Source organism: Rosa chinensis, chromosome 7 (genome assembly GCF_002994745.2).
Source record: "Rosa chinensis cultivar Old Blush chromosome 7, RchiOBHm-V2, whole genome shotgun sequence".
NCBI lineage: Eukaryota > Viridiplantae > Streptophyta > Magnoliopsida > Rosales > Rosaceae > Rosa > Rosa chinensis.
In genome coordinates, this window is record NC_037094.1 from 6789932 (window position 1) to 6816835 (window position 26904).

The 26904-nt window shown below is 40.7% G+C and overlaps 1 long non-coding RNA gene across 1 annotated transcript; it reads right to left on the minus strand.

Moving 5' to 3' along the window:
* Positions 1-19412: 19412 nt before the first annotated feature.
* Positions 19413-20582, minus strand: LOC112179767. The gene is made up of 4 exons (XR_005803671.1): positions 20410-20582; positions 20187-20288; positions 19813-19914; positions 19413-19690 (listed from the first exon to the last, which is right to left on the minus strand). It is a non-coding gene; the product is annotated as an uncharacterized LOC112179767 (long non-coding RNA).
* Between the last annotated feature and the right edge of the window lie 6322 nt (positions 20583-26904).

Here is a 26904-nt window from a genome sequence, read left to right on the forward strand (position 1 = left end):
TTATATAGGCGGGGGATAATAATAGAAAACTGAACCGTTATTTTGGAGCTTCAACGGAAAATGTAAAACAGTTCTAAACTTTAATTTGCGCCGTCATGATTACTACAACCGACGAGTAAAAGGGTCACTCATAAATCATCGCTTAATCATCCTTTTATTGTGTTTCAGGGAAATTAAGGTCATTAGATCAGTTAGAAAGCCCTTGTTAGTTGAAACGATCGTTCTTAATTTAACCAATAATATGAGGACCACACATGACAATTCATAAAAATTACAGAAAATTAAGGACCTGTTAGACAAGTACAGAGAAGTATAGACGCTGCTAGTATTGCTAAAAGAAAGGATATCACTGGCATGGAACTTCTACTCTTAATTTTAATAAATAAAATAAAATATTTAATGATAGTATGATATCTTGAGATTACAATTATCGAAGTGTGTTTTTAGAGAGAGAGAGAGAGAGAGAGAGAGAGAGAGAGAGAGAGAGAGAGAGAGAGATTATTTTTTAATACATTTCATAAGCTATTGTTTTTGGATTGAAGTATGATTGTACATAGTACGTAAAAACCTACTCTATTACTTCAATAAGAAGTTATTACAGTTAGTCAAAACATTTCGTTGACTTCAATAAACAGACATACGAATATAAATACCACTATAGAACGAGATCAACTCAATTCGGGTAACCCTCGTTCCAATAATCTTGAATTCAAAAGATCAGAAATTCAACTGGAAATAATTATTGATTTCCGTTTAAAAACAACTTGTTTGATAATTGAAGTTTATGATTTCGTGGCTTTTTTACAATGTAATCATAATTCCATATAAATTGTAATTTCATCTCCGAAAGAGAGTGTGAATGTGTACTACAAATTGTTGCACCATTTGACAGCTGGCTTTTACCATCTTTCTGCCATCTACTTATTGCACATTGTTTGGCTAAAATTGTTTCACCTCTGTCTTTCTCTGCTCAAGTAAATCAAGCTGAACTCAGATTACCATATACATACAGGCAACCAGAATACACCAAAAAAAAGAAGGGAAAAAGTACAGGCAAAATCGGGAAAAAATCTTAGGATACTGGACACTGCTGTCTGATTTATACACGTGTCCGACAAATGGTCTGAAGCTGATGAGATCGTGCATGTCGTGGGAACTCCCAGAACTCGCATGAAGTTTTGGCACCACCTCTGACTTTAGGGTAGGGCATGCATGAGATGAGGCCCCCATCTATAATGGAGTTAGAGCCCCCATGGCTCTCTGTGATGAAATGCAAGTGCCTGGCTTACCACGTGTGACATGCAGTGTCCCTAAAACTAAGAACCGACGGACCTTGTTTTTCCCGCGCACCAAAGCCCTAGCTGAAACATCCACGCGTCTTCGATACTCAGGGGGCTTGGTAGTGGCAAGGAATGCGACGTATCATAAACCCTAATCAACCTTTCCCATTACACACAGGCAAGGGCATGGGCAAAACGGTCATATCGTAATCCTGGTATAGTCCAATTCAAGGTGGACCGTTGGTCCCAGGTGGTCGAGTCTTGGTGATCTGGTAATCTTACTATTAAGGCAAGAGGGGCAGACAAGATCTAGTCTGAAAGAGTCAATACGTTCCTTCCCAGCTCTTTCTTAATAGTTTTTTTAGCATACTGATCGACATATTAGCTAAAAATTTATGACGGGAAGATGTGAAATTACTGTTGTCATATATATTCTGACGGATTTGGAAGACAGACAGACCTTATCAAAAGAAATCTGGACGACCACCCATATGAAAAGGTGGGAAGACAATGAATTGACCATACTGGTCTATCTTCTGTTCATAGAGATTTGACTTTGAATGGTAAATGGTCACAAAGGACGCGAATCTTGCTTGTTGCTCCAGGTGTTCTGAGCTTCTGATGCATGCGCACTTAATTATTTCACATGAAATCTGGCAAAGTTATCATACTGGTCAAGACTAGAAGAAACTTGAGGTAAGGCTACATTTCATTCTCGGAAAATTAGCATCAGGAAATAAAATTTGTTTCTTTCTTGTGTTTGGGATGCAAAATGAAATGACATTATTTCTGGAATGAAGGGAAAATAAGGGGGAAAGTGGTTCCTTCCAAATCCTAAAGAAATCATTTTCCCCCATTCTTTCCTTACATTTATTACTCACAACATATTATTTTATTATATTATTTACAAATATTTTAACAACTTTCCTGATAATTTTTTTTACGTTACCAAACATCAAAATGAAAAGTTCTTGGGAATGCCTAGTTTGGTTCACGGAAATGAAAGTAATTCCTTTGTCTTTCTCATTCCTTTGTCTTTCCCATGGGAAGGGAAATGAAATTTCCTAACAACTTTCCATTTGGATGCTTGGTAACGTAAGGAAAGTTGTTAAAAAGTTTGTAACTAATGTAATAAAATAATATGTTGTAAGTAATAAATGTAAGGAAAGAAGAAGAGAAAGTGATTCTTTTAGGATTTGAAAAGAACAACTTTTCCCCTAATTTTTCCTCCCTTCAGGAAGTGATTTAATTTCCTTTTGCATCCCAAACACAGGAAATGAACTTTCCTTTCCTGAGTCCTCAATTCTGCGACCATATCTAAAAGAATGAATTAAATTTTATTTATTTATTTTCATTTCTGTATAGATAACTTGCAATTTACGGTTACAATTTTGCGACCATATCTAAAAGAATGAATTAAATTTTATTTATTTATTTTCATTTCTGTACAGATAACTTGCAATTTACGGTTACAATTTTGCGACCATATCTAAAAGAATGAATTAAATTTTATTTATTTATTTTCATTTCTGTACAGATAACTTGCAATTTACGGTTATCAACATTCATATTAGTGGGGGGTGGGGGGAAGTATGTTGAGATTTTGATTATAATCACAACAGACGTACTAAAACAATATCTATTATCGATACCTGTCTAAAACCCAAAGATATGATTAATATTTTAGTCCTTACCCCTTCCTCATAATTAAGTTGAGTCAATGTTCCAATTAGTAGTGTGTTGGTCTTTCCCACTCAATTAAGCAAGTAAAATTGCAATATATAGGTGTATATGATTTTCTCAACTCATTCTAAAGGTGGATTTGGAAGATCGACTTTAACTACACTCATAATCTTTGACTTCTATAGGATAAATGTTTTTTTTTTTTTGAAAGAAAGGATAAATGCTTCTAAGATATGTAAAGTGTAGGCTTGCTCATCTATGGAATATTTTTAAGGAATTTTGAGAAACAAATGCATCTCAACCATATGTATTAAATTATAAAGCTGAAATCATAACAATTTAAAACCGTGCATTTGTTTTCAGCCATCAAATTCAGTTGTCTCTCACAATCTCTTAGACAAGTAGGCCTCAGATAAAGTATTATACTAGCATGATCCCACACACTGTGTGAGGGAAGTTAAAAATAAAAAAAGTGTGGAGAGGTAGTGTTAAAACTTGAAAGTAGTGGGAGCTTATAGAAACCCACGTTTCATGGCACTTTTATTTTTATTTTTTATTTTTTATTATTATTTTGGTTTCCAAATTAACCTTAGTATTCTTATTGATTATTTTTTTTAAAAGTATTTTAATATTTGAGGGGTAAATTGATTTAAAAAAATCAGTTATGGAGAGCAAACTCTCATATTTTAATAGTTATCTATATGCAACTACAATAATTTATTTACAAATTACAATGCGGGTTCAATTGGTAGTTAGTGACTAATAATTACTTTACCCTATTGTTACTAATATATGGCTATACATTTCTGGAAGGTATCCATCATGTATGTGCACCATGGGGAAATAATGATGTTAATTATTAATTGTTGCACTTGACAATGTTGCATTATTGCGTGCCACTGATGATATGATCACTCTAATGCTGACCAGTACTTTTAATCGTGTAAAAGTACTGCATGAACTTTTGGAAAACAAATCTGATATGATTTTCCTTTCCAAAAAAATCTGATACGATTTTGATAGATGTATAAAAGAATATCTCAAGCAAGACGATCAATGACTCAAATATTCTCACTGTGACATGATATACTTGAAAAATATAAGTAGCGAACAAGCCTTATTGTAGTGTGTATTACTAAAGAAAAGAAACGGAAAAAAATTCTGCGAGGGTAGGTCCGCCACTAAATAAAATATATCTTGGTCAAAATTTGGTTTCATCATAAATTCATAATAGAGGATATATTACTGAAACTGTGTTTGTGTACGTTGCTGATTTGATAATATTAGAAGAATATCATGATCACTCTATGAGAAAAGCGTTGTGGCTTTTGTAAATTTCATTTGTTCCAATCGTCGGTTGAACCTTGACCACGATCGTCACCAAATTAGTGTAATATGAGGGCATTTGATCTAAATAATTGGTTATTCAAGTTAGCATCTTTAACTGTGACCACAAGTAGCTAGGTAGGTACCTACAGACATGAATATTACAACACAATGTACAGCATTTCGTTTCAATAGCTAAAGTTGTGATAAATCCTGTCAGTAAAATGGGGTCCTAATCGAGAAAATTTTCAATTCAAAAGGAAAGTTTCAATATATATCCATGTGATTCTGATATGCAGAAAGATGATTGCTGGGAAGAGCACTAACTAGCGCCGCAAGAGAGACCCAAAACCTTCAAACGATTTTCCTGTCCGGTGGCGGCTACGGGTAGCGCCGGCTTCGCTGCTTGGTGTTGTCCCTGTGCTGGCTGCCGGACGGGTACCTCTATGTCCTGGGATTTGGTCTATAGCATAGATGTTTGGCTCATGGTTTTGGCAGGATGGTTGGTAGCGGTATGGGCGGCATCTTTGGGCGTTTGTTGTGTAGATCCGGCGAGGGAGCTTTGGTGCGTCTGGATGTCGAAGGCTTCCGGGACCGACTTGGGGCGTTGGGGCTGTGGAGCTTTGGACCGTGGGACGCGGCGTAACTGCTTGCTTCGTGGCGACGCGGGGGGATGCTTTGGTTGTGGCGGTGTGGGTCGCGGTGGCATGGATCACAGGGGCTGTGGCAGCAGGTCGTGGCGGCGGCGTGGTGGAGAGGCGGTGTATCAGAGCTATTCTCATGGAGCTACAGGGTGAATGGAGATGCTTGGTTTGGATCGGGCCAGTCCGGTTGGGCCTTGAGTTCAGCATTGTCTCTTTGGGCTTCTCTTTAGGGTTTGCTAATTTGGGCTGGATGTTTTTCCCTCAGTCTACTATTGGGTCTGTTTGGCCTCTAAATTAGATAGATTTTTCTTTCTAAGTTATACCCTATTTTTTTAGGGACGTATGCACTTTTGTTTTGTTTTTGTGCCTATTTACTATGTATGTTCATAGTTCATAGGCTCACTGAATAAGTGAGCACTGGTTGTCTAATGGGTGGTGCTAGCATACCACGTCCTATACTTGCCCTAGAGTTGGCAAGGGAAGGTATGTATCCGTGCCATTTTGGCTTGAGATAAATGAATGATTTGGTTCAAAAAAAAAAATGCAGAAAGATGATTTAAAAATAAATTGACTAATATATTCACCGGTGATAATTGGAGCATATTAGTTATATAATATGTTCATACACATATTTTTCATGACATAGACTACAGAAAAGCGGGTCATGTGTGCTTTAAAATTGTGGGCATATGCTAAAAATGCATATATAAATTTGACTATTGTTCAAGTAAATTCAGAATATGTGTCTGGCCTAAACTCTAGGTTACTTGACCTAGTTGTAATAGAGTTTTGAATTAGAGATATTATCGGAGATATTCATAGATATCCGATTAATTGTACGATTATCTTTCCTTATACAACTCTGATTCTATGTCATGTAAAGTTGTAATCCTCTATATAAAGAGGCCCCTATTATCAATGAAAGCACGACTCAATTCTCTCCCAATTTCTGTTTTCCTTAAACACGATATCAGCATGAAGCCCTAACCCTGAAACAACTAGCCAAACCCTGATTCAAGAAGAAAAAACCCTAAATTCGAATACAAAACCTTGAAGCCTTTTCTAGCTCCACCTCACACCATGAAGCCCTCCACACCAGGAGTCCATAACCGGTGGCAGAACAACCAGAACAGGCCGGAAACCTACCGAACCTGCCACCGGAAGCTCCAAACCACCCGTAGCAAATACTCAACAGGTTCACCATCTTCCCGACCTCCGGTTGCTACCAAAATTTTCCAGTAGTAGCACCTTGATCCCATCATTCAGGAACCGGAAACCACACAGTAAAAACCGGTCTAGAAAAAACAGAACCGGCCACCACAACTTCCTGCAGATAAACCGGCAGAAAAGAAAGAGAAAAGAGAGAGAGAGAGAGAGAGAGAGAGAACAGATAGGCGCGATCCAAAGAGGCACGGCTTGAAACAAAAAAAAAATGGAAAGGAAGAAGAAGCCCAGAGTGCAGCCCAGAGCCCACCTCCAGTGCCACGTCAGCAACACACGTCAGTAACGCATGTCAGCAAAGTTCCTCCACGTCAGCAACTCCGGTGCCACGTTAGCTCCGGTGACAAGTCACTGCCGGCGACTTTTCCAGCCACTTTCTGGTGACTTTTTCTGGCGACCTATTTCAAGGTATTTTTACTAAAAGTTCCCGTTTTTGAAGTTTTTATTCAATTTCTCTTCTTTTTCTCGGGGACTTGCAAACTCTCTTCTTTTACCCCCCCCTTTCTTCATCATAGGGGAGACCCAATTAAGCCGAACTATGGGGGTTCGTGCTCACTCCAAGCTTGGAGCTTGTTGAGATCTCCAAACTTAGAGTTTGTAGAGAATTTATGATCGACCATTTACGTCATTGTTTCGATCTAATCCAATAGCTCTTGGAATTGAATTTTTTGGAAGCGATTAAGCTAAGAAATTCCTAATTTCTTGGGAGCGATTACGCTAAGAAATTTTATATGTTTTCGTGGTAGCTCTTTTCCTCTCCGAAACTAATCCTTTTTCTTGTTCTCTTTCAGGATGAGTAACCTGAACAAATTGGATTTTGCTCCATTGGGAACAACTGGCTCTGGATATCACAGGTGGGTTCGTGATGTCTGCCAGCATCTCAAGGCCGATGGAATCTTTCAGGATGAGTAACCTGAACAAATTGGATTTTGCTCCATTGGGAACAACTGGCTCTAGCTGTCACAGGTGGGTTCGTGATGTCCGCCAGCATCTCAAGGCAGATGGAATCTTGGATACGATTCTTGAGCATAGCCAAGACGTGCTAACTGTTGAGCAAGCTTAAGCTTTGGAAGAAAATAGAGCAGCCTTAGAGGCAAATAAGGCGAAAGCCATCATCCTAATGACTCGTCATATGGATGATTCACTCCAATACGAGTGTATGAATGAAGAAGACCCCAGAAGGATGTGGGTCTCACTCAAAGAAAGATTTGGCAACGTCCGTGACTCCCTGCTTCCCGACCTAGAAGTGAGATGGCATAGCCTCCGCTTTTGTGATTTCAAGTCAGTTCTTGACTACAACTCGGAAGCACTTCACATTAAATCCTTAATAGAATTATGTGGTAAAGAGATCACAGATGCAATGTTGATTGAGAAGACTCTTTCTACCTTCCCTGTCTTTGCATTGATGGTTGCTAAGAATTATCAAATCGATGTTACTGCAGGACGGATCACAAGCTTTCATGAGCTTATTGGAGCTATGAATTTCGCTGAAAAGCATGACAACATCCTTGTGAAGAACTATAATTCAAGATATGTGGAAACATAGCATATTCTGGAATCCAATTATAGTTATGCCCCTAAGAGACGGCACCAAGAGCAGATACTTCTGGATGTTTTGGTCCATAAAATCACTCTACTTGGGAAGGTAACCATCAAAATAGGCGAACACGGAACCGAATAGGTCAACGTGGAAAGAGAGAAAGAGGCAACACCTCTGGCCATGTTGGTGGCACCACCAACACTAAGAGCCATCTAAATGAAGTTTTCAAAGCACCTCAATCAATGGAGTCTAAGCAAAGAGATGTATATTCTCGATGTGGAGTATCTGGTCATTAGGCACACATTTGTAGAGTTCGTGGAGAAATTGTCACCTCCTACAAAGCATATTGTGAAGCAAGAGAAGCTCACTATGTGAAACAAGAAAATTAAGAAGATGATCTAGAGTGAATGGTTGAAGACTACAAATCTGGCTGGGATCAATAGATCGCCAATTTGTTTAAGTCTTTATTTTTCCAAGAGATGTAATAGGCAATTGCCATATACTTTGTAGTAAATGCCATTGGTTTAGTTTTTCTTCACTTAGGCTTATCCAAAATGAGGATGATGTCTAGGAAGGTTTTGAGATAAGTGGTACTTAAGCGAGCTTTGCTCCACCGACATCTCTCTACTCACCTGGTCATATTATTTATTTTAGAGTTACCAAAAGAAGTCAAACGACTACCTTTGTTTTGCATTAGCTAGCATTTGGATTAGATTCTCGTAATGGTTAAGAGACAATGATGTACTCCGTTGGCTTATGAATAAAATTTCGAGTTCTTTTCATTATGATTCCATTTTGATTCTAAGCATATTACTTTGTGACTACGATGTCTGGGCCATTAGTATTAATTAAAGGATATGGAATAGCCCAAGTTCCCAGCCAAATGGCACCTTGATTACTGTCACAGAAACTCTCTACGCTCCTAGGGCAAATCGTACCCTATGAATAGCTAACGGTTTCCATGCAAAAACTCATGTAGAGAACGGAAATGATTTCCTTTGCAATACCTCTAATGATTGCAAACAAAGGCGCATCTTAGAGAAGTTTATGTGTCTCTCTAGTGGACTCTATGTCACTATTCGAGCTATTAAATCCAATAAAGTTTTGAGAGAAGATCTCTTGGATTTAGACGCATATTGGCTTTGTCACGACAGGATAGGTCATCCTGGTCATGATATGATGATCCGTCTACTAAAGACTTCACATGGACATCCATTCTTTCGATCGAAATGAAGCACGAATCAAAAGTTGATTCCTGGACTAAGTGTGACCGCCACTGTTGCCTCTGGGGCCGCCGCCATCCACCACCAGCTTAGGGTTGCCACAGTCCTTATCCATGACGCCATGGATAGCGTACATCATGGTGATGGAGCCCTAGGTGATGCTGCAATCACCAACTTTGCTTCAAATTGAGTTTCAGACTCTTGAGCCCAACCAAAATCCTCATAGGTTGCTTCTAAGGCCTCTCACTCGTTTTACAAATCCCGTTCCTTACGTAAATTAGGATTGAGACCGTCTTATGCAAAGGATATGAAAATACTCATTATGTTCTTACATAGAATCTATGAGGATTTTGTGGACCAATTCAACCAACTTGCGGACGTTTAAATATCTCATGATGTTGGTTGACAAGCAAACACGCTGGTCGCATGTTGTGCCATTGTCCACTTGTAATGCTGCTTATGCTACACTCCTAGCACATATCCTATGACAACGGGCTCACTCCCTGGATCATCATATTCAGTCAATTGGATTTGACATTGCTAGAGAGTTTACATCGAAGACTTTCGATGGTTATTGCATATCACTGGGACAAATGTTGGACATCATATTCTCATGTACACACCCAAATGGTCTTGCGGAAATGACTATGATGGTAGCCCGAAATTTGGTAATGCGCACCAATATCCTTATATCCGCTTGGGGTGATGCAATATTGCATGTAGCTATGCTAATTCATTTATGACCCACCACCACTCAATCTACCTCTGCGTTACAGCTAGTGATTGGGTACAAGTAACATACTTACACATCTTTGAGTATGCCATTTATGTGCCAATTGCTCCGCCACAGTGCACTATGATAGGTCCTTACATATGAATGGGCAACTATATTGGATTTGAGACTCCAACAATCATCCGCCACTTAATGCCCTTGCAAGACGATCTCTTTACCGCTAGATTTGTGGATTGTCACTATAATGAGACAGTATTCCAGTCTTTAGGGGGAGATAAGGACACGAATGTTCAGCTGGAACGACAGAAATTATCGTGGTTTATCCCCACTATGTCTCATCTCGATCCTCGTTAAAGTGACGAGATCACACAAATATGCTACAAACATACCTGCAAGGATGGACGTTCCTACCAAAGGATGTAGCGCCACCCTACACGGAGGTAGGCATGGGGCCAACGCCAAAGAGAGTGGCACTCTAGCATTACAGGCCATGGCTCAAGCTAGGATGTGTGGGAGGCCTGTGGGTTCGAATGATACTTTGGCACAACTCAATCCTTGGATCATCAACACTCAAAATCTGTCTCATGAGTATCTTCCAGATTATAGTTATCGTTGGGGGACGCCTCAATGTCAGAACCTATTCCTGAGAATATAGAGCTCTATGAAAATTACACTAGTGTATATGAGACGTGGGATAGAAACTCTATCATGATTGATGATGTAATCGCGCATGAGTTTGTTGAGTCTGATGATATCGAACCATACTCCGTTGATGAATGAATTCCAACGTAGAAAGATTTGGCCTAAATGGAAAGATGCGATCCAAGTTAGGTTGGATTCTCTAACGAAGAGGAAGGTTTTTGAACCAATGATGCCAACACCTCCTAACATAAAACCTATTGACTAATGGGTCTTCGTTAGAAAGCGTGTTAAGAAAAAGATATGGTAATCTCGCCTTACGACACAAGGCTTCTCACAAAAAGCCCTGGAATCGACTACGATGAGATATATTCTCTCGTAATGGATGTCATTGTACTTCACTACCCTATCAGTTTGGTAGTTTCCGAATAACTGAACATGCAGCTTACAAATGTGGTTTCTACGTATCTCTATAGGGATCTAGATATGGAACATACATGAAGGTTCATGGTGAACTTTATTTACCGAAGTCAAGTGGCTCTAGACCACGGAGCGCGTTTGCAATGAAGTTGAAACGCTCACTAAAGTAACTACTTGATTGGGAAGGGATATGCTTGTTTTCAGAACGAGTTTTGGGTTCTATCGCGGTTCATGTTGGACATAATCTTCATTGGAAACTCTTAAAGAGTTAAGGAAAATTGCTGAACACTTGAAATCCAAGTTTGAGATGAAGAATTTTGGGAGAACACGATTATGTCTCGGTTTGGAACTTGAGCATCATGTTGATAGATGCTTAGGCATTTTGACAAGGTCAAGCCTTCAAGCACCCCCATGATCATCCTTAGTCTTGATCTTGAAAATGATCATCTTTGTCCAAAAGATGATGACAAAGACGTGCTAAAGGAAAAAGTCTCATGCTTAAGTACAATAAGCGCATTATTGTACTTAGCTTAAGCACAAGACCAGACATCTCATTTACAGTGAACTTTTTTAGCTAGATATATCTTTGCGCCAATGCGACGCCATTGGATTTGTGTAAAAGATATATTTCGGTACTTGAGATGTACGATTGATATGGGCTTATTCTATCCCTACAGAGAGACGATGGATTCGGACCCATCACACACTAGGAAATCTGCCAACACTGGCCTGCGTCCTCTATCCCCATACCAAAACAAAATGTGTTTTGAAAGGTTTTGTTGATGTGGGGTATGTCTCTGACCCACACAAAGGTCATTCCCAAACTGGTTAAGTGTTCACTATGAGTAAGACCGCGATATCTTGGAGGTCTACAGAACAGACCCTAGTTGCTATATCTTCAAACAATGCAGAGATTATTGCTCTTCACGAAGTGGTTAGTGAATGTATATGGATTAGATCCATAATTACGCATGTTCGAACAATTGTGGTTTGGAGTCTACCACAGATGAGCCTATGAGCATTTAAGATAATGCTGCTTGTTTTGAATAAATGAAGCAAGGCTACATTAAAAGCGACAAGACCAAGCATAATTAGCAACAACATGCTTTCCTCAAGATCATAGTGAATTAGGTTCGATCTGAGGACAGTGTGGTAGACTTGCTCACTAAGTCATTGCCTAAATTTCACTTTCGAGAAACATGTTGGTTGCATTGTTTGTGGAAGTTATCCGATTGAGGGTAGAATAGCCATTTTTCTTTAAATTGGGTTAGTGAGAATAAAAATCTGTTGGTGAGGTAAGTGAGATAATTTTAGCTCATTTTTGTGCTTTGGGGAAAGACTCTTTTTTTTTTAAAGTACACATTAATGTTTTAAAGACACATTAAAGTACACATTATTTTGAGAAACTTGCTATATCATTAATGTTTTCAAAATAATAAAATAAAAATTTTATACTCTTGTTTTAACATAAGTTTTTTTTCCTAAATATTTAAAGATGTATTTTGTTACGTAACATTTATGGGGCTGTGACCACTACCCAATTTCAGTTTAAAAATTGTCCACTTACTCCACTAAGAGTTATTTAACCTCATTTACCTCATCTAACATCTATTAACATTTTAGCCCCTATTAATTAAATTAAAACGCATCCCTCTCCTCTCAGTCTCTCTCTCCTTCCCAGACTCTCTCTCTCTCTCTCCCCCCGATCTCCACCTCCAGTTTCTCTCTCTCTCTCTCTCTCTCTCTCTCTCTCTCTCTCTCTCTCTCTCTCTCTCTCTACCTTCCCAGCTGAGTACCGTCAGCCTCGAAAATCGGCGTCCTCGAGTCCGGTTCGATTGAAGAACAGAACCAAGCGACTATGAAGACTAAGCTCCTCGGGAAAAACAAATCTGAAAACTGCCTCAAAATCTCGGAATACGGAGCGATTCGGCCATTGATTTCAGTCGTCTTCCTCCGATCTCCGCCGCATATTCAACGTCTGTGAAGCCAACCTCCATATAAATCGACGTCTGCGACTCTGATCTCCTCCCCCAACGACATGGTTTGCTTAGGGTATATCGTCCTCTTAACCACGTCGACAAGCTTCCTGTCGTCGACAATAGCGTTGTGCACACTTCCCACCGTGGGCTGAAACCCGACGAACAGATGCTGGGTGTGTCGCCATGTTTCGAATCTGCAACTGGAAAGAAGAGAGAAGAGGAGCTGGGTGCCCAAATCAAAAAAAAAATTTCATTGTTTGTTTTGATGAACTTTTTAATGAGTTGGCATCAGATGGACAAATATATTGTTGTATATGTGTTGGCATCTGACTACAATTCAGTTCTAACATTTTACTTCTTCTGGGTGGTACCAAACTTTTCCAAATTGACTTGGCAATAATAACATTATTGAGGGGCAATAATCATATTACTGGGGGGGGAGGGTGCAATAATTATATTATTAGGGGCCAGTAATGTTTCTACTGGGAGGTAATAATTTTTTTTTTTGGGTAAAATTGGGGCAGAATGCCCAGAAGGAAAGAAAAAAGAAAACAAAAAAAATTAGGGGACAATAATATGATTATTGGGGGGGGGGGGGGGTAATAAAATCAGACTCCGTAATCCGGTCACCAGTCCGGCAGTCGGATTCGGGATTCCGGTGACTGGTTGTCAGATTCCGGTCATTGGACGCCGGACTCCGGTCACCGGTCGCCTGGTACCGTGGCAGGCCACTTGTCACCGGAGCACAACAAGGTGGAGGATAACTTCTCTCTCTAAGTGAGAAAGAAGGAGAGGGCAAAAAAGTCCTAAAAATAAATAAAAAAGAATAAAAAAAGAATTAATTGGGTATTAGAGAAATAATCCCTTAGAGTGCTTTGGGTAAATGGGGTTAAAAAACTGTTAGTGGAGCAAGTGGGCAATTTTAAAGCTGAAATTGGGTAAATGATCATTTTCCCAACATTTATATCACAATAACATAAGTATAGGAAGAAAAAAAAATATTATACCAAAACTCAATTATGTAAAATGTTTAAAAGCAAACAATTATGAAACTTTTTCTTTTCTTTTCTATAAGCATATAAACAACAGTTAGAAAACTAAACTTAGAAAAATAGCTTCTTGTTCAAGTAAATCCAGAATATGTGTCTGACCCAAACTCTAGGTTACTTGATCTAGTTGTAATAGGGTTTAGAATTAGAGATATTCATAGATATCCAATTAATTGTACGATTATCTTCCTTTGTACAACTCTGATTCTATGTCTTGTAATCCGTTATATAAAGAGACCCCTATTATCAATTAAAGTACGACTCAATTCTCTCCCAATTCAGTTTTCCTTAAACACTTCTAAGTTAGGGAAAGTATTTTTGAGTTTTGGAAAAGTAATTAGTGTTTAGCTCCAGTTTGGTTGCAGCTGGTCAGCAGTCTCTTTTCTGTGCGGGCGTGCCATCGTCGGGGGTGTCCCTTGACCTGACTTCTTTTGAGCGATTGTGGACGAGGAGAGCACCAACCTCGTCGCGGGATTCTTTGTGCCTCTTGGTGAGGACTTTTGCTAAGCTTCTTCAAAATCACACAATCGATACTCGACGTCGTAGATTGAGCAGAGCGAAAATCTCTAGGAAGTGAGGAGAACCTGCTAAAGCGTGACTTTAGCTTGGCTAGTTTGCGAGGGTGTTACCCTTGCTTGGCTGGTTCCATAACCGTTGTGGTCGTGGTACTACAGTCGGCTCCCGAGGAGACTAGGACTAAAGCACATTGATAGAGGGTTTGGTGGCACTAACAGTCGGATCCTGAGGATTCTGGGACTGGAGTGTGGTCACCGGTAAGAGAAGGAGATGAGTTGTTCTGGAGAGGCTTGGATAATTGTAGAGATTAATTGATGAATTGTGTGTCTTGTTACTTCGTTGTAGCCTCTATATATAGGCTGCCAGGCCAAAGTGATTGGCCTTAAACAAATCATGATGGAGCACTAATGGAATTATGGAGTACTAATGGAATCATGGAGCACTAATGGAATCATGGAGCACTAATGGAATTATGGTAGGTTTTCCAATTAAGGCTACCATGAAATGTAGTTGAATGTTCCCTACGTGCATACCATATTCCTTGACTAAAGAGGTCTTGAATCAGTACTGCTCTTATAATGTCATTGCTCCAAAACCACTTATATTGGCTTGACTCAAATCCATATAGGCCTCTAAATAGGCCATAAAGCTTGAATGCCACAATCTGAATTGCCTTTGTCGTGAACTGACACTTTCTTTGCCAAATTTATTGCCCCCCATGTATCTGATGTCTAGTATGCAGTGAATTGGTGAAACTTGGGCAGGTTGTAAGAGATCAGGACTTTAGCGTGCCCCCCATGCGAAGGAGACTGTTTTTGATCGTGAATGAGGATCCTTCTCTTCCTTGGTGGTAGCTTCGCCATGTGTATAGCAGTAAGTATCTACCTTGTTCGCTGGCTCTCTGTTGATTTTCTCAAATGTAGGTGTTGGAGCCGCTTCGTTGGCTAGATCAAGTTTGATCAAGGCCTACAGTATTTGGCGAAATAAGATGCAGAATAGCAAACTATTTGCTGTCATTTAATCCTTCGCGAATCTTATGCTGAAGAGGATGATTGAATCATGGCTATCAACATCATGACATGTGACCAAGTGAACCCACCATACTTGCTGTAACTTTATCATCTAAAACCGCATGGGTTTTAATCATGTTTAATTAAAAACATCAGGCCACTACGCTGGCCGTGCGGTTGTAGGGAAAGGTACAATGCCATCGCTTCACCGCCACCTCAGATGCAATTATTAAGATGAAATAATGATTAATTAATTATCAACTAGAGCCACTCACTGGCCCAGCTAATAAATTAATCATCAGTCGTCTTCCATTTCCGAAGAAACCCAGAAATGGCACCCAAGAAACCATTCGTTATCGATCAGGTAGATGAAATCACTGAGAAAGCCGCATTCACCTGGCTGACTAACATGGGTGTTCGATGCAGAAGTCAGACCAGAGAGGAGAGAAGTCGACTGATGGGCTTTGGTGGAGGTGATAATCAAGCGAGTCTGGGTCCCACACCTCGCGATCGTTTGCCAGATGATTTTATGGCCTATTATGGGCTTCCCATCCGCCGTCCTATAGCAGCTCTTAGGCAGGTGCTCGGTGATTTTAGAAGTTGAGGGCCAAGGAGGAAAGTGGGTTTCTGGCCTACCAACTCTCCCGAGGAAAATGTTTGGTATTAGGAGGTCTGAGCGAGAGATTTCGCCCGTTGGGATGCGATGGGTATCACCCAAACTATCAATCTATGTTTCTGTCTTAAAAATAGTCCTTTCTAGGCGATTCCCTCCTCCCCTTGATGATGGCTTTCTGCCCAGTGGACGGGATCATAGCGAAAGAGCCCTCTTGGCCTTTCGTCCCGCCATCTCCTGCTTGGATATTCGTCTTGCTACAGACCGCGTAAGCTACGAGCTTTATGCCTCTAACCACTTTGCTCTCCAATTTGGGTTGGCCCAGTTGGTACCCTAGCCTCTGGTTGATTCTGCCAATTACTACACCTCTTGGAGGAGATTAGCCCCGCCTGGGTCTGGCCCCTTTCAGAGTCAGTTTACTTTGATAGTGATTCCCCCTAGGGTCAGAGCGTTGTACCCCCTCAATGATGTCAACGATGATTATGCTGATTGGTGGAAAGAAGTGTCTGTGAACTGTTGGGACATGCCATATCTCTTCGCCCTGATCTTTCGTGGCATGAGTAGTCTTGGTCTGGAGGACCGTAAGATTCTTGAGCGCTTCTCCAACCCGCAGAACAACCCCCGCGACCTATTCTACCTTCTCGCTCATCGCATCCAAGGATACAAATCCACGAGCCTGGGGCAACAGTAAGTTTTTGTCCTTCTTCACCATTCCTTTTTCTTGTCTTGATTTTCCCGCTCTTATTCCTGAGTCTATTTTGCAGCGAACTACCGGGAGCAGGACAGCCTCTGTTTAGGCCTGGAAACAAAAGGCAATAGCAGAGGAGACTCTTGAGGGAGAGACTTCTCATGATGAAGATCCCGCTGAGGTAATTTGGTTAAGAACGATCCCAAACTTGTATATTTGGTTCTTTCCACTTTTTGAGTTGTGATTCTTTTCTCGTACAGGCCACTACTATCTTCACTCGCAAACGCGATCGAGCTCAATTTGTCAAAGAGAGTTTTAAAGATGACGAACCTCTGGGAATGCGATTGGTAAACTCTGGCCCCGTTTTATTCTATTTAAATTTTAGAATCTGGGCAGGATCTTTACTATGTATCTTTTGACAGGTCCGTCAGAGGACCACTGATCCCTCTGGCCTGAGCGAGGCTGGAACCTCAGCCGCTGCAGAAGAGCCAACTATCTCGCTAGTTCAAGCATCAACTAGCCCCGTGGCACCTCTTCCCTCTCCCATATCTACAGAGCATCCACAAGGTCCTACCATTCTAATAACAATCTCCGACGACGACTCCCCAGAGCATGAAAGAGTGGAAAGCCACTCTGAGGCTTCTGCCACTTATGAGGAACGAATAACTACAGAGATTTCCGCAGCACTAGAGGTCCAAGAGGTGAATGAAGCGGGGCCTCTTCCTCTTGGTGACCATGTACCAGATATCGACCCGACAGCTCGAGAGGTAAGCCAATGTTGGCCAATGCTTTCCATTTCCCTTTAGATCCAAACCCGATCTCTGACATTTCTGAACCTGACCAGGATTCTCTTTATACCGAAGAGCTGGTCCTTGACGCCGAAGCTCTGGTCGGCGGGTCGTACATTCTAGGTTTGGGGAATGAGGCAAGCAGTGGTGGTCTCTTGATTTCGGAAATAGCCGAGGGGAGCGTTAAGGTCGAGGGTTCTGCTCTCGGAGCTGCTCGTCTCCAACACTCTACTGATGAACCTTGGATTGAATTTCCAGAGTCTCCCGCGGTTGAGATGTCGGACTAAGCTCAGGGGGCATTGAGGAAAATTATGCTGAAAATGAAAGAATTGAGGAACCAATCGACCCTCTAGCATTGGTGACTTATGATCGTGCTGTGAATCTTCCACCTCCTCTTCCCACTAGGCTTGAAAAGCTAGCTCGAATCCTTGAGGAAACTCTTCCTACTGCCGCTGAACTAGCGAGGACAGAGCTTCAAAACCTTTTGGGACAGTAGTGGTTGGGGCCTGAAGAACTCCCCAGGATCTTGGAAGCCATTGTGTTCCTTCGCCGAGAGCATGCGGACAATCCAACTCAGCTCGACACTATAGAGAAGTTGTTGAAAGACCTTGACGTTGCCCGCGCTTGCCAATCTGCCTCGGAGGCTCGAGCTCTTGCGACTCGCGTGGTACGGAATAACCTCACTAGTCAGATGAAGACTCTTCGCGGCACCTTGAATGATCGTGCCACTTGCATGGGGGAGATAATGCTCCAGAAGTTAGACTTAGAAGCCCAGATCCGACATCTCCAAGCTCGTTTGGCCCATGTGAACAATGAGCTCAGTGTGGAGGAAGCCCAACTGGACGCTCCCTTGGCTGCCTCTAAAGAATTGACTCGCTGCTTGGACCAAACTGAAGAACGAGCCTTGTTGAATGAAAATGGGGCCCTTGCTGCAGGCCTCCAGGTTGAGGTGCTTTGTGTGAAGCTTGATTTTCCAGGCCGGCCACTTTAGGCCTCTTATGACTTATAGTAGTGATTTCCTTAGGCCCAACTGTAGTACAAAATATATATATATATATATACACAAACTTTTTTATTATATTTTCACATCTCAACCGTTCAGTTTTTAGTTCTTAATGTGTAGATTACTTCTGCAAATTTTCAGCTAAATCGGTGATCGTTAAGGCATCGAAAACTGCAATTTACAAGAATGGACCGAATCTGTCAAACCGGAACCGTTCGTATTTATAATAGTAAATTGCAGATTTCGATGCCTTAACGATCATCAAATTGGCTGAAAATTTGCAGAAGTGATTTATACATTAGGACCTAAAAACTGAATGGTTGAGATGTGAAAATATGATCGAAAAGTTGGTCTAATGCCCTATCCCTACAAAAGACCAAAAAAAGGGATCCCTCACTAGAAGGGCCCTGTATATATATATATGCACATATATATTCTTCTTGTAGTACCGACAACATCTTTATTTCTTAAATAATATTTATCTTTTGGATCCACTTGCTGGCCCTAACTCAAAACTCTTGGTTTTATCTTCTTAATGAGTCTTTAACTTCGCATTAACTAACTGTTGAAAGCGTTTGTAAGAAGATAATATTGAAAATGGAATAGTGATCTCCTTGAAAATCGTTTGGTTCCCTCACGCGCCAAAAATCCCTTCTTTTCCGAGATTTAGAACAACTTTAATTAAGATTTACTGACACTTAGTTTGACTTCTTCGACTGTCCATCCAAGGGTGGAGATGCTTTTCTGAGATTTAGAGCAACTTAATCAAGATTTACTGACACTTAGTTTGACTCTTCTCTTCGACTATCCATCCAAGGGTGGAGATTTGCATGCCCTCACAACTAGAAATTTCCCTATTCCACACTGATCTGAATTAGTCTCCTTTGTCCCAATACACACTGATAAGAGTGGCTACTAAGATTACCCACTGTGCAGCCACTAATGAGGAATCAATCCCCTCTATTGCAAGTGCTATTGAGGCATTACACACTAATAATTTAACAGTGCCATCCCTCTAACCAAAGCAAAATTGCATCTCAATCAGTGCCAAAGCAACTGATCCAAATATCAGTGGCTTAGGAATTCCACTGATATCAATGCCAAAATCATTAAGCTGGATTAAAAAAATATGTGCCAAATACTAGCAAATACTAGTATTTGGCACCTTTACATTTCATGTGTCGTATACTATATTAAAAAATGCATCATACAACAACTTCACCAACTAAAAATTCCCAATACATCCAGAAATAGAAAAATTTCTTCTCCACAATTGAAACCCTTCTTTGATATGGACAAACTCTTTCAAAGCAAATGGCAACATGCTCACAGTACCTGAAGTTCAAGAAAAGAAGAATTAAATTTTGCACTGTGAAATATTATCTAGCTACCTATGCATTCAATTATGTAAGATATCCAAACATGACATTTACAAAATAATGTGTAGATCAAAGTACCTCATCCACAATACCATTCCGCAAATCTTCAAGCATCATACCATGTAACCTGACCAAAACTGGAGGCCTATGCAGATGCGGTTGCACATACATCTCCTTCACCTATTTTCAAAACCCACAATGGCCGAGATACAACAGAAACAAATTAATTTCAATCTCATAAAAGAAATATACCAACAATTATTTGAAGACATTATCAAGAAAACCAAAAATCATAACAGGACATCAAAAAGTTAGTGTTGAAACATTTCAAGTCTCATACTATATTCTCTACAAAGATCCAATACTGCATATGATGCTTATTCAAACAAATGTCAAACACAAAATATTAACCACAAAATAAAATACAAACAAGAATGGCTTCCAGGTCTCACCGTAATGATTTGCTACAGTGGCCAAAGATATTTACTGCACCAAGACCATTCTCCGGCCTGTAACACCATCTCACGGTCGTCTTTCGTAGACCATATCCATACCTTCCAAGGAAATCAAAAACTCAAATTTCTCAAACACCCACATAATTCCATCACACATAAACATTCAAGATATCTGCAACATGCAAGCTATATAGATGAGAGAAGTGAAACAAGATGGTACCGCAAGCGTATTCTGAAATCCATGGGAGAGCGATTGAGAGAGATAGTAATCGATCCCTGCTCTGGATCCTGGCCTAGGGCCACTCCCACTACCAAGCTTCTGTTTCAATCACCGAACGCGTTCGATGGCTCCAACACCCATAACATCTTCACCTACAAGGGACCGAGCTTATCCAAACCTACAAAAAACCGAGCAGATCCAAACCACCATCGTTGTCGAAGAATGACACAATAGATCCAGATCTGCCACTCCACCACTAACAGACCACCAGTCTGATCTGATCTCTAAGTTTTTTCTCTCAGTTGCACGTCAGGCGCGTACAAGAAAAGTATCTTCAAATTGGTAAGGTCAAACGGAGCAAGAACAGGGAAATCGAAGGTGAAGAGCATGAAGAGAAGGCTTGGTCATTGATCGATGCAGAACAACAAATGGTTTTGGGATTAGGTTAAAGGAGGAAAAGAATAGAGTCGGAGATTAGGTAGGTTTGAATCTTCCTTGATACTCTTGGGAAAAAAAAATTAAAGATTGGTGAGAAATTTGAATTTTAAAGTGGAGAAGAGAGAGATGGAAGAGAGAAAATGTGATGGTGGTGGTCTTGGTGATGAGACAAAAAAGAAAGAATGAACTGAATTGTGTGGCTCTTGTCGTCCAAGAGAGAGATAAAAAGAAAGAGGAGGATAAGGAACGTGCTGCCATCTTTCATCATTATAATATATATTTTTTATTTTATTATTTTCATTCTCTTTTTCATTACTATTTTTTATTTATCTTTTTACTGAGCCCACTTCTCATCTATACGTCTTTGCTGGTTTGGTACCAATACAGTCTCTATTGTCCCAACCCTCACTAGAAACCCTGGGCACTGATCATCAGTGTGATAACACAAATTCACACTGATATTTTGATTGATTGCTCCCAAAATCACAAAACAAAACTATTCAATCCATGTTGACAATGTTAACAGTGTCATTGAGATTAAACAAGTGATATGTTGTATATACTATTCATCATACACACTGATATTAGTGAAAGGAAAAAAAAACCACTAATTTTTTAGATCAGTGTGATACTATTCACTATTGCCACTAATAGATGTGTGGTGGCCATTGAAGAGGTGATAATGGGGAAATTTCTAGTAGTGCATGTTCCTATAAATAGGTGCATTCTGGGGATGGGAACGTTCGGGCCAAAAACCTTCCTCTGAGTTTCAGATCCTCAACAATGGCCTTTCAATCTTTGCTTCTCTTTCTCCTTCTTCACAAATCTTCCCCTCAGGAAATGGCCCCTAGCCTCTAAATTTTAGGCTTTATGGCGTAATCTCAAGCCTGGGTTAGGCCTTATGGCGTAATCTCAGTGAAACCCTTGTTTTGGCCTTTTGGAAGTCTGGATGGAAAATGCCAGGCTTCAGATTGGTTTAGAAACGCTAGGGGGCTCCAAGTGTGGGATCTCCGGTCATGAGAGATCTTCTTTGTTAGAATCCCACACGCGGAGCGAAACAGGGAAAGGGAGGAAGGCCACTTTGTGGTTCGTCTTTCCTCCTCTGTTTCCTTCCTCATGGACTCAGCCCATGTTGTGCCCTCCAGATTGAAGGGGCTTTGGTTATCACCTCCTTCTCCCCCTCTCTCTTCTTGACAGAATCTTGGAGGGATGAAAAGGGATGGACTCTTTGAAGGAATGGGTTCAAGCTGCATAATGGTTGTTCTCATACTTCACGTCCAACTAATGGTGGTTACCAAGGCTAAAGGGGTTGTAGAGACTCAAGCCGATATTTGGCTCTTTCACTATCTGCCCCTTCCGGAGATAATGGCGCGACTGAACCGGATGTTGGCTTCCATAGCTACTTCCAATTAAGGGGGTTTGGAGGCTCCATTTTCTTTCACTTGAGTCCCCCCTTCTCGTGGATAATGGCGTTGACCAAGCCTATGTTGGATTCCTTTGCCGCTTCTATTTGAAGGGGGCGCAGGGGCTTCGTTCCTCTTCTTTTTCCTTCCCTGAAGTCTGCCCCTCCTTGGGATAATGGTGTGGCTCAAACCGATGTTTGGTTCCTCAACTGCTTCCATTTGAAAAAAGATTCAGAAGATATCCGAAGATTCTTGTTTTGTATTTTAGCCACTTTTGGCTTTGTAATGAATGTACTGCTTTTGGCCGCAAAGCCACTTTATGAATACAATACTATTTTCTTATCCTGATATTCAAATATCCGTGAGGAGCCAATAATTCTGTCTCGCAAGGCCCCAAATATAGGCCCCCATAGTTATATATTCAAAAATAATATGAACTTTAAAATATGTTCCGCGTCAAAAAGAGCCTCGCGGCGAAGGTTTTGAGAAAATCCACACCTCGACCCTATTTTCCCACTGTGTTTTCTCTACGAGAAAAGAGACAAAGCTCAAAAAAAAATTTCGGAGCCGCTGACTCGGCTTAGTATAGTGTAGTGTTGCTAGGCGTAGCGAAGAAACAATTATATGCCTCAAAAACAGGCCTTAATGAATGGGCTTCACGAGTGTAGGAACACTAGAATTTCCCACATGTTTTATGCAAAGAAACCGGCTAATAAATTAATCTCTAAAAATATCTCAGCCACAAATCAAGATATAGTAAGTTCTTGATACTTTTCGTGGGCTCATTTCCCTTGGAATTCACCTCTTGTCTGTACTCCATTTGCAGACTTCATGCAACTACTTTTTGTGGTGGATCTTTTGCGAAGCTTAGGAGCCGGATTTCGCTGTGCTCCAAAGTGTTTCGCTCAACTATTTCTGTGACACCTATGGGCCTTTGGGATGCTTCGTGAACAAACAGGAGAGGCCTTCAAAATGATAGCTTCTCCAGAAATTCTTTGAGGAGAAATCTTCTCAAGATATATCAGAGTAAGGAGAAATCTTCTCAAGGTAGATCCAAGTGAGGAAAAATCTTCTCAAGGCAGATCCGAGTGAGGAGGAATCTCTTGGAGCTTGGTGAAAATATTCCTCGCGAAGATTTCGCTGGATCGACTCCGCTTTAGTTGTATTTTGTCGGCGAGGCTTAGGCTCATGTAGTCATTTCCTGCCAGAAAAGCCTTGGTGAAAATGTTCCTCGAGAACATTCGCTGATTTCTGGCTTCCTTCGCGAACTTTCCTTTTCTTTTTTTTTTTTTTTTTTTACGAAGATCCTCCTTGCAAAAAGGCACTATTTCTCTCCCTAGAAACTATCAAACTATCTTTTAATAAAGATGACTATCTCCTTATTGAAAAGGAGAGTGTGGTGATAGAAAAGAAAGAAAAAGAGAAAAAGTGTGATTTGACACAAGGTGAGAGAAAGGAAAGGAAAGAAAAGAACAAGGAGAAACAAAAATTAAGTGATGGGATCGATATGGGTTGTTGCAAGTGGGTGACTGATATGTAAACCTTCCAAGGATACTAGAATAAACAATGGTGGAATAATGGTGGAGACAAATGTGGTGACCCGAGAGGGGGGGTCCCACAGCGCCGCAACCCTGCGCCAATGAGAAACCGACATGTCACAAATGACATCCTGATAACTCATCAACCAGAAATCGCAAGGCCTTTTGGGTTTAGATTGTTGGTTTACAAAACACTTTCTTTGACAAATCATTCTAGCAACCAAACAGCACAATTTCAAAAACGGAATTTAAAGTGGGCTAAAGGATTTGGGCTTACAATCGGACCCCAATTTGGAAAATAACAAAGCACTAAGTAAATACAAATATGAGAGACGTGCCCCAGGGTTGCGGGTCTCTCGAAATTTTGTAAATAAGCGAATAGGAAACAAATAAAAAATAAAAAAAATAAATAAGTGACTTCAAAGTCCGATTAAGGACCAAAACCTTCTTTTGATATAGTTAAAGAGAAATGCGCCAAGCCAGGCCATGTGCCTCCCCTATGCACTTCCCAACCACATGCTCGAAACCTGCACACTATTGTAGGGGTGAGCCTTCGTCATCGCATGCCCAGTCGGGGTCGACCCAACCATGTTAGGTTTGAAAGATAATATACTTGAAAATGTTTACTACATAATATTGTGCATGTTTATCGAAAATACTTTGAAATGAGGCAACCACAAACATTTCTTCTCTTTTATAAAATATATGCAGCATGCTTCACACAACTTGGAGCTCCGAGATACTTACCTGTCAGCTAAACTAAAACAAATCGATGACCGACCTGGTTCGTCATCCTTCGAGAACCGGCCAATTACTCTGTAGTCCTTGTGACTACAAGTAGCGAAAGTGTCCATTTCCTGGCCCTAAGTCTCCAATGACTGGTTCACTGTCGGTACTTACTCACTCTTCCTCGACAAACATAGGAGCACAGCTCCCTCCGGAGGTTCACGTCTAGGTCTCATTCACTTTCAGGTCACAAGTACAAACATGCAAAGGGTACAGTATCTCAACACACAAGTCTAGCCTCGATTTTCGCAATTAGCAATTATCAGTTATGAAAACACATGTATCACGAGGCATCGACTAATGAACAACCAAAAACGTACTTGCAGGCAACATAATATTAGACGAGAGCATTCCACATATATAAAAACCTCTAACAAAGAATGGACAGCTCACCCTACCTGGATATGGAGTGCTCGTCCACATTCGAGTTTGTTTCCGACTTTCAATAATTTGTCCAAATCCAAGTGCACATGCTCAAGTCCTTTATAATAAAAATCGAATCAATGAGTAACTTAACGTCATTACAACTCAACTAACCGAACAACCAAAATATTTACTTAATTTCCTTAAAGTCCATCGGATTATTCTTTAATCGAACAATGATCTAGGTACCTTGTGTTTGTAGAATTTTCCTTTAGTTGATAAATTCTATTATCCATTCCCAAACAATCCAAATGATGTAGCATTTGAATCATTAAGGATATGGAGATTATACTTAGCACTTTCACCAAAAATTTTTTAGCATTTCTACTTTAAGAAAACAAACGACAATTATTATTCCCGAATAATCCACTTAACGTCGTAAGCTTATCTGGGATATGGAGATCACACTTCGTGTCTTTATGTAATTTGGGTCAACCGATTTCATCCTTTTTACTTACTCGTTAACCTTAAATTGCATTCCCAAACAATTTGTTTCTCAAATTCATTTCGGGATATGATGGCTATAGAATACTTAATTCAACTTTTAACCCATTCTCCATAATATCATTCACCACACTAATTTGCTTGTCAAAAACCACAAAATCGGTCTCTCTTTGTCCATTCTTGTGAAACAACATTTTTCTAAAATTAATAACAGCCAAACCAATTTAATTGACAACCCAAATCTCTCCATATGTTCAAGCATTCAACCATCCTCATCTTTGTTCACTAACATGGCAAGTTCCCAAACACATATCAATATCTTTTCAAATAACCCAAAACACCAGAATTCCACTAAGTATGAACAATACATGGCAAAACAGATCCAAATACCCAACCCTTACCATTTTTCTTCTCCAAACTTGCAGTCAACTTAACATGGCTGTGCTTCACCACCATCAACCATTCGAACCTCTAGCAGAAAAACAATACATTCAGTATTCAACACCTAACCAACTTTACAACCAGGACTGAGTTCAAGGTCTTTACCCTTTTCTCGATATCAATCAAATTAACCCAACAGTTCATCTCTTCTCCAAATTCTCCCAGAATGCAGAAGTCCATCCAATCCTTAATTTCAAATTAAATGGCAGTGGGTTAGGGTTTCTAATCGGAATTGAAATTGGATGTTTCTATTAATGGAGGGTACGATAATTACCTAATTGGGAAGGCCTGAAGATCTAGTGGCAGTGAGCGGCGGAGCTACGGTGGTCGACGTGCCGGCAGCGGCGCATGTAGCGCGTGCAGCTGCTCTGGTTAGATTTGGAGGTCCAGAGTTCGGGGGTTTGGAAGGTCGTGAAGCGATGGTTGTATCCATGTCGGTATTGTAGTCCGATTAGGACCTGGAAATTGAAGAATAGAAAACCACAGATCCTCATCTCCGACAATGGCGCTTACGGCGGTTTTCCAACCTTAGTTGGTGAAAGAGCTTATGGGTTTTTCTCCTCGTTGTTTGCTGAGTTGAACGGTGGAGGTGGTGTTGTGAGATGGTAGCCAGAATTTCAAAAGGAGTAGCGACAGTGGTGGCGTGGTTTGAGGCCGGTGTTGATGCATGGCGGTGCTGGACTCGGGTGTTGATCGAAATTGGGTGTTGGTTCAAAGGGTGCTGGCGGTGAGTGTATAAAGTGATCGGAAGTAGCCCTTTCGGCTAGGCATGGCGGCAGGATCTGTAGTGGTTGCATACGGTGGTTGGAGGTGCTGCATGCCGGTGATTCTTGCTGAGTTTAGGTCGGATATAGGAGCTACGTCGATTGGTGGTGGTGGTGACTAGAGGTGGTGGCCGAGAGGTCGGGGGGGGAGAGAGAGAAGAACGCGTGGCTGAGAAGAGAGAAAGGGGAGAGTTTAGGTTTTAGGGTTTCCAATTTCCTATTTATACTTATGTGCGTGAAATACCCATTTTGCCCTTG